Source organism: Arachis stenosperma, chromosome 9 (assembly GCF_014773155.1).
Source record: "Arachis stenosperma cultivar V10309 chromosome 9, arast.V10309.gnm1.PFL2, whole genome shotgun sequence".
In the NCBI taxonomy this organism is placed as follows: domain Eukaryota; kingdom Viridiplantae; phylum Streptophyta; class Magnoliopsida; order Fabales; family Fabaceae; genus Arachis; species Arachis stenosperma.
Genome location: NC_080385.1, coordinates 47,623,058 through 47,633,755, shown reverse-complemented (window position 1 = coordinate 47,633,755; position 10,698 = coordinate 47,623,058). Strand labels below are relative to the sequence as shown.

At 40.7% G+C, this 10,698-nt stretch overlaps 1 non-coding gene across 1 annotated transcript; it reads right to left on the bottom strand.

The window, feature by feature from the left end:
• Window positions 1–8,610: 8,610 nt before the first annotated feature.
• LOC130952196 (small nucleolar RNA R71) lies at window positions 8,611–8,718 on the bottom strand. Its single transcript, XR_009074377.1, has one exon. It is a non-coding gene; the product is annotated as a small nucleolar RNA R71 (small nucleolar RNA).
• Between the last annotated feature and the right edge of the window lie 1,980 nt (window positions 8,719–10,698).

The following is a 10,698-nucleotide window of genomic DNA, read 5'->3' as shown; positions in this document are numbered from 1 at the left end:
GCATGCATTTACTTTCTCTTAATTTTTCGAATTTGCATAGTCTTAGTTGTTTCTTTACCTCTAAAAATTCTAAGTTTGGTGTCTTCTTTGTGTTTTCCTTTAAATTTTCGAAAATTTGTGTTTGATTTTCTCAAAATTTTAAGTTTGGTGTCATTTTGTTGTTTTTCTCTTTCCTCATTTCAAAAATCAAATCTTTTTAAAAATAATTTTCAATCATATCTTTTTAATTGCTAATTCCAAAATCTTTTTAATTAATTAGTTAATTTAGTTTTCAATTTGCTTTGATTTTATTTTCTCTTAGTTTTTGAAATTTTATTTTATTTTCCATTTGTTTTATTTTATTATTTTCGGTCACTTTTAATTAAAAAAATAATCTACTTGAAATCCATATCATCTCCCTTTCTCCATCATGGACCTAAGTGGAAGTGAGCAGTCCAGAAGGACTCTGGGGTCATATGCTAACCCCATTACAGCTGCATATGGGAGTAGCATCTGTATACCTCCCATTAAAGCAAGCAGCTTTGAGCTAAATTCTCAACTCATTATTATGGTGCAGCAAAATTGCCGGTATTCCGGTCTTCCACAGGAAGAACCTAATGAGTTTCTGGCACAGTTCCTACAAATTGCTGACACAGTACGTGATAAAGAGGTGGATTAGGATGTCTACAGATTATTACTGTTTCCATTTGCTGTAAAAGATCAAGCTAAGAGGTGGTTGAATAACCAACCCACAGCAAGTATAAAAACATGGAGACAGTTATCAGACAAATTCCTGAATCAATTTTACCCTCCAAAAAGGATGACATAGCTGAGGCTGGACATCCAAGGCTTTAAACAAGAGGATAATGAATCCCTTTATAATTCCTGAGAGAGGTACAGAGGTATGCTAAGGAAAAGCCCCTCTGAAATGTTTTCAGAGTGGGTACAGTTAGACATCTTCTACTATAGGCTTACAGAAAAAGCTTAGATGTCTTCAGACCACTCAGCTGGTGGATCTATACACATGAGAAAGACGATTGAAGAGGCTCAAGAACTCATAGATACTGTTGCTAGAAATCAAAATTTGTACTCGAGCAGTGAGCCCTCTACAAAAGAAGAAGCCATAGCAGTAACTACTGATCCTAATTCTCAAGAACAGGTTGTTGAGCTTAATCAGCAATTACTCCTGATCACAAAACAGATAGCAGAATTTAAAGAGATGCTCCAAAAAACTAAAATTGCTAATAAGAATATAGAATCACAGTTGAATCAGACAAAACAGCAGTTATCTAAACAGATAACAGAAGAATGCCAAGCAGTTCAACTAAGGAGTGGGAAGACATTAAATAACACTGCTCAAAGTGGCAAAAAGCCAAGAAAGGAACAACTGACAGAGGATAACCAAAATCCCTCTGAGGGCAGTAAGAGCCCAGAGAGGAATACTCCTGGCGTTCAAACGCCAGAAAAGGGGGAAAAGTTGGCGTTAAACGCCCATTCCTTGCCCAGTTCTGGCGTTCAAACGCCAGAAAAAGGGTGGAAAGCTGGCGTTAAACGCCCATCCTGTACCCAATCCTGGCGTTTAAACGCCAATGAGGAATCAGACACCTGAGAGTGCTGATAGTAACCCCTCTAAGAAGGCTTCTCCAACCACCTCTGTAGGTAATAAACCTGTAGCAACTAAGGTTGAAGAATATAAAGCCAAGATGCCTTATCCTCAGAAACTCCGCCAAGCAGAACAGGATAAATAATTTGCCCGCTTTGCAGACTATCTAAGGACCCTTGAAATAAAGATTTCGTTTGCAGAGGCACTTGAGCAAATACCCTCTTATGCTAAGTTCATGAAAGAGATCTTAAGTCATAAGAAGGATTGGAGAGAAACTGAAAAGGTGTTTCTCACTAAAGAATGCAGTGCAGTCATCCTGAAAAGCTTACCAGAGAAGCTTCAAGATCCAGGAAGCTTTATGATACCATGCACATTAGAAGGTGCTTGCACCAAGACAGCCCTATGTGACCTTGGAGCAAGTATCAACCTAATACATGCATCCACTATCAGAAAACTTGGTTTGACTGAAGAAGTCAAACCAACCCGGATATGTCTCCAACTTGCTGATGGCTCCATTATATATCCATCAGGCATAATTGAGTACATGATTGTCAAGGTTGGGCCATTTGCCTTTCCCACTGACTTTGTAGTGCTGGAAATGGAGGAGCACAAGAGTGCAACTCTCATCCTAGGAAGACCTTTCCTAGCAACTGGACGAACTTTTATTGATGTACAAAAAGGGGAAGTGACCCTAAGAGTCAATGAGGATGAGTTCAAGTTGAATGCTGTCAAAGCTATGCAGCATCCAAACACATCAAATGACTGCATGAATGCTGATATTATTGACTCTTTGGTGGAAGAGATCAATATGACTGAGAGTCTCGAATCAGAGCTAGAGGACATCTTCAAGGATGTTCAACCTGATCAGGAGGAACCAGAGGAAATAAAAGAACCTCTGAAAATTCCTCAGGAAGAGGATAAGCATCCCAACCCTGAGCTCAAACCACTACCGCCATCCCTGAAGTATGCATTTCTGGGAGAGGATGACACTTTTCCAATGATCATAAGCTCTGCTTTAAATTCACAGGAAGAGGAAGCACTAATTCAAGTGCTAAGGACACACAAGACAGCTCTTGGATGGTCCTGAAGTGATCTTAAGGGCATTAGCCCAGCAAGATGCATGCACAAGATCTTATTGGAGGATAATGCCAAGCCAGTGGTTCAACCACAAAGGTGGCTAAATCCAGCCATGAAGGAGGTGGTGCAGAAAGAGGTCACTAAGTTACTAGAGGTTGGGATTATTTATCCTATTTCTGATAGCCCCTGGGTGAGCCCTGTCCAAGTTGTCTCCAAGAAGGGAGGCATGACAGTGGTTCATAATGAAAAGAATGAACTGGTTCCCACAAGAACAGTTACAGGGTGGCGTATGTGTATTGACTACAAAAGGCTCAATACAGCCACCAGAAAGGATCATTTTGCTTTACCATTCATAGACCAAATGTTAGAAAGACTAGCTGGTCATGATTATTACTGCTTTTTGGATGGCTATTTAGGTTACAACCAAATTGCAGTAGATCCTAAGGACCAAGAGAAAATAACATTCACTTGCCCTTCTGGCGTGTTTGCCTACAGAAGAATGCCTTTTGGTCTGTGTAATGCACCTGCAACTTTTCAGAGATGCATGCTATCCATCTTCTCTGATATGGTAGAGAAGTTCCTGGAAGTCTTCATGGATGACTTCTTAGTATATGGAGACTCATTCAGCTCCTGTCTTAATCATCTAGCTCTTGTCCTGAAAAGGTGCCAAGAGACTAACCTGGTTTTAAACTGGGAGAAATGTCACTTTATGGTGACTGAAGGAATTGTCCTTGGGCACAAAATTCCAGGCAAGGGAATAGAGGTGGATCAAGCAAAGATAGAAGTAATTGAAAAATTACCACCACCTGCCAATGTTAAGGCAATCAGAAGCTTTCTAGGGCATGCAGGATTTTACAGAAGGTTCATAAAGGACTTTTCAAAAATTACAAAACCTCTAAGCAACCTGCTAGCTGCTGACACAGAGTGTCTGCAGGTGTTTGAGACCCTGAAAGCCAAGCTGGTCACAGCACCAGTCATCTCTGCACCAGATTAGACATTACCATTTAAACTAATGTGTGATGCCAGTGACCACGCCATTGGTGCAGTGTTGGGACAGAGGCACAACAAGCTTCTACACGTCATTTATTATGCTAGCCGTGTTCTAAATGATGCACAGAAGAATTACACAACCACAGAAAAAGAGTTACTTGCAGTGGTTTATGCCATTGACAAGTTTAGATCCTATTTAGTAGGGTCAAAAGTGATTGTGTACACTGACCATGCTGCTCTTAAATACTTACTCACAAAGCAGGATTCAAAACCCAGGCTCATAAGGTGGGTGTTGCTTCTGCAAGAGTTTGATATAGAAATAAGAGACAGAAAAGGGCCAGAGAACCAGGTAGCTGATCATCTGTCCTGAATAGAACCAGTAGCTGGGGTGTCCCTCCCTTCTACTGAGATCTCTGAGACCTTTTCAGATGAGCAACTCTTTGTCATTCAGGAAGCTCCATGGTTTGCAGACATTGCAAATTATAAAGCTGTAAGGTTCATACCCCAGGAGTACAGCAGAGTGCAAAGAAAAAATTACTTTCAGATGCCAAGTACTACCTATGGGATAAACCATATCTCTTTAAGAGATGTGCAGACGGAATGATCCGCAGATGTGTACCTAGAGAGGAAGCACAGAGGATCCTATGGCATTGTCATGGATCGCAGTATGGGGGACATTTCGGAAGTGAGCGAACAGCCACTAAGGTCCTCCAATGTGGCTTCTACTGGCCTACTCTCTATAGAGATGCCCGAGAGTTTGTGCGTAACTGTGACAGTTGCCAAAGAGCTGGCAACTTGCCTCATGGTTACGCCATGCCTCAACAAGGGATCTTAGAGATTAAGTTGTTTGATGTATGGGGTATTGACTTCATGGGTCCCTTCCTACCATCATACTCAAACACTTATATTCTGGTGGCAGTAGACTATGTATCTAAATGGGTGGAAGCAATTGTCACTCCCAATAATGATACTAAGACCTGCTAAAATTCCTCCAAAAACACATCTTCAGCAGGTTTGGTGTTCCTAGAGTACTAATCAGTGATGGGGGCGCTCATTTCTGCAATAAACAGCTGTACTCTGCTATGGTCCGATATGAAATTAGCCACAAAGTAGCAACTCCGTATCATCCACAGACAAATGGGCAAGCTGAAGCCTCTAATAGAGAGCTTAAAAGAATCCTAGAATGGACTGTTATTGCCAGTAGAAAGGATTGGGCAAAGAGCTTGGATGATGCTCTGTGGGCATACAGAACAACACTCAAGACTCCTATAGGAACCTCTCCCTACCAACTTGTGTATGGGAAGGCCTGTCATCTGCCCGTGGAACTGGAACATAAAGCCTACTAGGCAACCAGATTCCTAAACATAGATGCTAAGCTAGCCGGTGAAAATAGATTGCTCCAGCTAAATGAGCTAGAGGAGTTCAGACTCAGTGCCTTTGAAAATGCAAAAAATTTATAAGGAAAAGGCAAAGAAGTGGCCTGACAAGAAGTTGTCATTGATGAGCGGATAATTTATACGCTTTTTGGCATTGTTTTTAGTATGTTTTTAGTATATTTAGTTGAGTTTTTAGTATATTTTTATTAGTTTTTAGTTAAAATTCACTTTTCTGGACTTTACTATGAGTTTGTGTGTTTTTCTGTGATTTCAGGTATTTTCTGGCTGAAATTGAGGGACCTGAGCAAAAATCTGATTCAGAGACTGAAAAGGACTGCAGATGCTGTTGGATTCTGACCTCCCTGCACTCGAAGTGGATTTTCTGGAGCTACAGAAGCCCAATTGGCGCGCTCTCAACGGCGTTGAAAATTAGACATCCTGGGCTTTCCAGAAATATATGATAGTCTATACTTTGCCCAAGATTTGATGGCCCAAACCGGCGTTCAAAGTCACCTTCAGAATTCCCAGCGTTAAACGCTGGAACTGGCACCAAAGTGGGAGTTAAACGCCCAAACTGGCACAAAAGCTGGCGTTTAACTCCCAGAAGAGTCTCTACACGAAAATGCTTCAATGTTCAGCCCAAGCACACACCAAGTCGGCCCGGAAGTGGATTTTTATGTCATTTACTCATCTTTGTAATTCTTAAGCTACTAGTTCCCTATAAATAGGACCTTTTGCTATTGTATTTGATGTCTTGGAATCTTGGTAGCTATCTTTAGTCTTATGCTATCTTAGATCTGGGGGCTGGCCTCATGGCCATGCCTAGACCTTGTTCTTATGTATTTTCAACGGTGGAGTTTCTACACACCATAGATTAAGGTGTGGAGCTCTGCTGTACCTCGAGTATTAATGCAATTACTATTGTTCTTCTATTCAATTCAGCTTGTTCTTATTCCAAGATATCACTTGCTCTTCAACTTGATGAATGTGATGATCCGTGACACTCATCATCATTCTCACCTATGAACGTGTGACTGACAACCACCTCCGTTCTACCTTAGATTGGGTGAATATCTCTTGGATTCCTGATACACGACGCATGGTTGATCGCCTGACAACCGAGCCAGCCATTCCGTGAGATCAGAGTCTTCATGGTATAGGCTAGAATTGATGGCGGCATTCAAGAGAATCCGGAAGGTCTAAAACTTGTCTGTGGTATTCTGAGTAGGATTCAATGATTGAATGACTGTGACGTGCTTCAAACTCGCAATTATGGGGCGTTAGTGACAGACGCAAAAGAATCACTGGATTCTATTCCGACATGATCGAGAATCGACAGCTGGATAGCCGTGCCGTGACAGGGTGCGTTGAACATTTCCACTGAGAGGATGGGAGGTAGCCACTGACAACGGTGAAACCCTTGCATAATGCTTGCCATGGAAAGGAGTAAGAAGGATTGGATGAAGGCAGTAGGAAAGCAGAGAGACGGAAGGGACAAAGCATCTCCATTCGCTTATCTGAAATTCCCACCAATGAATTGCATAAGTATCTCTATCTTTATCTTTATGTTTTATTCATCATCTATACCCAGTTGAGTCTGCCTGACTGAGATTTACAAGGTGACCATAGCTTGCTTCATACCAACAATCTCCGTGGGATCGACCCTTACTCGCGTAAGGTTTATTACTTGGACGACCCAGTGCACTTGCTGGTTAGTTGTGCGAAGTTGTGTTTATGCCATGGTATTGAGCACCAAGTCTTTGGGGCCATTACTAGGGATTATTTGAGTTGTGAAAAGTAGTGATCACAATTTCGTGCACCAAGTTTTTGGCGCCGTTGCCGGGGATTGTTTCGAGTATGGACAACTGACGGTTCATCTTGTTGCTTAGATTAGGTATTTATCTTCAGAGTTCTTAAGAATGAATTCTAGTGTTTCAAGGTGATGTTCTTATCATCACCAAAGCTGATTGATTCTCATCAATTTAGCTCTTGAATGTAATGTCCTGCTGAAGCTTGGCTATCCATGTCTAATTCCTTTAGACTGAAGCTTTAGACTAACATTGCATGATTCCTGGAATTCTCATTAAGAATTTTGATACCTTTATTTTCTTTTCCACTTAATTTTCGAAAAAACCAAAAAAATTACAAAATCATAAAAACCAAAAATATTTTATGTTTCTTGTTTGAGTCTAGTGTCTAATTTTAAGTTTGGTGTCTTGCATGCATTGTTTATTTGATCTTGGTTCTATTTTCAAGTCAATAATACAGGGAACTGAAGATTCAGTACATGCAGCAGAGGAATTATACAGAAAAAGCTGGGCGTTCAAAACGCCCAGTGAAGAAGGAAAAACTGGCGTTTAAACGCCAGCCAGGGTGCCTGGCTGGGCGTTTAACGCCCAAAAGGGTAGAGCTTTGGGCGTTAAACGCCAGAATGTGCACCATTCTGGGCGTTTAACGCCAGGATGGCACAAGAGGGAAGATTCTGTTTTTAATGCAAATTTTTTTTAAGTTTTCAAAGTTTTTCAAAATCAAATCTTTTTCAAATCAAATCTTTTCAATCAAATCTTTTTCAAAATCAATTTCTTTCCTTTTTCAAAGATACTTGCTAACAATTAATGATTTGATTGAACAATTCAAGTATGTTGCCTTTTCTGTTGAGAAAGGTTTAATGTTTGAATCATATCTTTTCTTGTTAGGCAAGTCATTAATTTTTAAAATCAAATCTTTTTAAATTGTTTTTCAATCATATCTTTTTAATCACATCTTTTTCAAAAAAAAAAAAGTTTTCAATCATATCTTCTTCAAAATCTTTTTCAAAATGTTTTTAAAATGTTTTTAATTAATTTTCGAAAAATCTCTTCCCCTCTTCTCACATCCTTCTATTTATGGAGTATCACTCCTCCTCAATGCACAATTCGAACTCTATCTCACTAAGTTCGAATTCTTCTACCTCTTTCTTCTATTTTTCTGTTCCTCTGACACCTCAAGGAATCCCTATACTGTGACATAGAGGATTCCACATTTTCTTGTTCTCTTCTCTTTCATATGAGCAGGAACAAAGACAAAGGCATTCTTGTTGAGGCTGACCCTGAACCTGAAAGGACCTTGAAGCGAAAGCTAAGAGAAGCTAAGGCACAACTCTCCGAGGACCTAACAGAAATCTTCAGAGAAGAAGAAGACATGGTAGCCGAAAACAACAACAATGCCAACAATGCAAGGAAGGTGCTGGGTGACTTTACTGCACCTACTCCCGATTTCTATGGGAGAAGCATCTCTACCCCTGCCATTGGAGCAAACAACTTTGAGCTTAAGCCTCAATTAGTTTCTCTAATGCAACAGAATTGCAAGTTCCATGGACTTCCATTGGAAGATCCTCATCAGTTCTTAGCTGAATTCTTGCAAATCTGTGACGCTGTCAAGACTAATGGGGTTGACCCTGAGGTCTACAGACTTATGCTATTCCCTTTTGCTGTAAGAGACAGAGCTAGGATATGGTTGGACTTACAACCTAAAGACAGCCTGAACTCTTGGGAAAAGCTAGTCAATGCCTTCTTGGCAAAGTTCTTTCCACCTCAAAAATTGAGTAAGCTTAGAGTGGAAGTCCAAACCTTCAGACAGAAGGAAGGAGAATCCCTCTATGAAGCTTGGGAAAGATACAAATAATTGATCAGAAAATGTCCTTCTGACATGCTTTCTGAATGGAGCATCATAGGTATTTTCTATGATGGTCTCTCTGAACTGTCCAAGATGTCATTGGATAGCTCTGCTGGAGGATCTCTTCATCTGAAGAAGACGCCTACAGAAGCTCAAGAACTAATTGAAATGGCTGCAAATAACCAATTCATGTACACTTCTGAAAGGAATCCTGTGAACAATGGAACAAATCAGAAGAAAGGAGTTCTTGAGATTGATACTCTGAATGCCATATTGGCTCAGAACAAGATATTGACTCAGCAAGTCAATTTGATTTCTCAAAGTCTGTCTGGAATGCAAAATGCACCAGGCAGTTGATGAGCGGATAATTTGTACGCTTTTTGGCATTGTTTTTAGTATGTTTTTAGTATCTTTTAGTTAGTTTTTAGTATATTTTTATTAGTTTTTAGTTAAAATTCACTTTTCTGGACTTTACTATGAGTTTGTGTGTTTTTCTGTGATTTCAGGTATTTTCTGACTGAAATTGAAGGTTCTGAGCAAAAATCTGATTCAGAGACTGAAAAGGACTGCAGATGCTGTTGGATTCTGACCTCCCTGCACTCGAAGTGGATTTTCTGGAGCTACAGAAGCCCAATTGGCGCGCTCTCAACGGCATTGGAAATTAGACATCCTGGGCTTTCCAGCAATATATGATAGTCCATACTTTGCCCAAGATTTGATGGCCCAAACCTGCGTAGCAATTCGGCCTCAGAAATTCCAGCGTTTAACGCTGGAACTGGCATAAAACTTGGAGTTAAACGCCCAAACTGGCATGAAAGCTGGCGTTTAACTCCAGAAAAGGTCTCTACACGAAAATGCTTCATTGCTCAGCCCAAGCACACACCAAGTGGGCCCGGAAGTGGATTTTTCTGTCATTTACTCATTTCTGTACACTCTAGGATTACTAGTTTACTATTAATAGGATCTTTTGACATTGTATCAAGTACCTCATGAGACTTTACACGTTTCTTTGTGTACATTCCACGGCATGAGTCTCTAAACCATGGTTGGGGGTGAGGAGCTCTGCTGTGTCTTGATGGATTAATGCAATTACTACTGTTTCTTATTCAATCATGCTTGCGTCCATTCTAAGATATCACTTGCTCTTAACCCGGATGAATGTGATGATCCGTGACACTCATCATCATTCTCAATTATGAACATGTGCCTGACAACCACCTCTGTTCTACCTTAGATTGAGTAGATATCTCTTGGATTCCTTAACCAGAATCTTCGTGGTATAAGCTAGAACTGATGGCGGCATTCAAGAGAATCCGGAAGGTCTAAACCTTGTCTGTGGTATTCTGAGTAGGATTCAATGATTGGATGACTGTGACGTGCTTCAAACTCCTGAAGGCGGGGCGTTAGTGACAGACGCAAAAGAATCACTGGATTCTATTCCGACCTGATTGAGAACCGACAGATGGATAGCCGTACCGTGACAGGGTGCGTTGAACATTTCCAATGAGAGGATGGGAGGTAGCCATTGACAACGGTGAAACCCTACATACAGCTTGCCATGGAAGGAGCCTTGCGTGTTTGATGAAGAAAGACAGTAGGAAAGCAGAGATTCAGAAGATGGGAGCATCTCCAAAGCCTCAGCCTATTCTCCATTACTGCTGAACAAGTACTGATTCATGTTCTTTTGCTTTTTACAATCAATCCTGATAATTTCTGATATCCTGACTAAGATTTACAAGATAACCATAGCTTGCTTCAAGCCGACAATCTCCGTGGGGATCGACCCTTGCTCACGCAAGGTATTACTTGGACGACCCAGTGCACTTGCTGGTTAGTTGTGCGGGATTGCAAAAGTGTGATTGCAATTTCGTGCACCAAGTTTTTGGCGCCGTTGCCGGGGATTGTTCGAGTTTGGACAACTGACGGCTTATCTGTTGCTTAGATTAGGACTGTTTTATTTTGTTGGTTTAGAGTCTTTTAGTTGAGTCTAGTTTCATATTTTAAGTTTGGTGTCTTTTG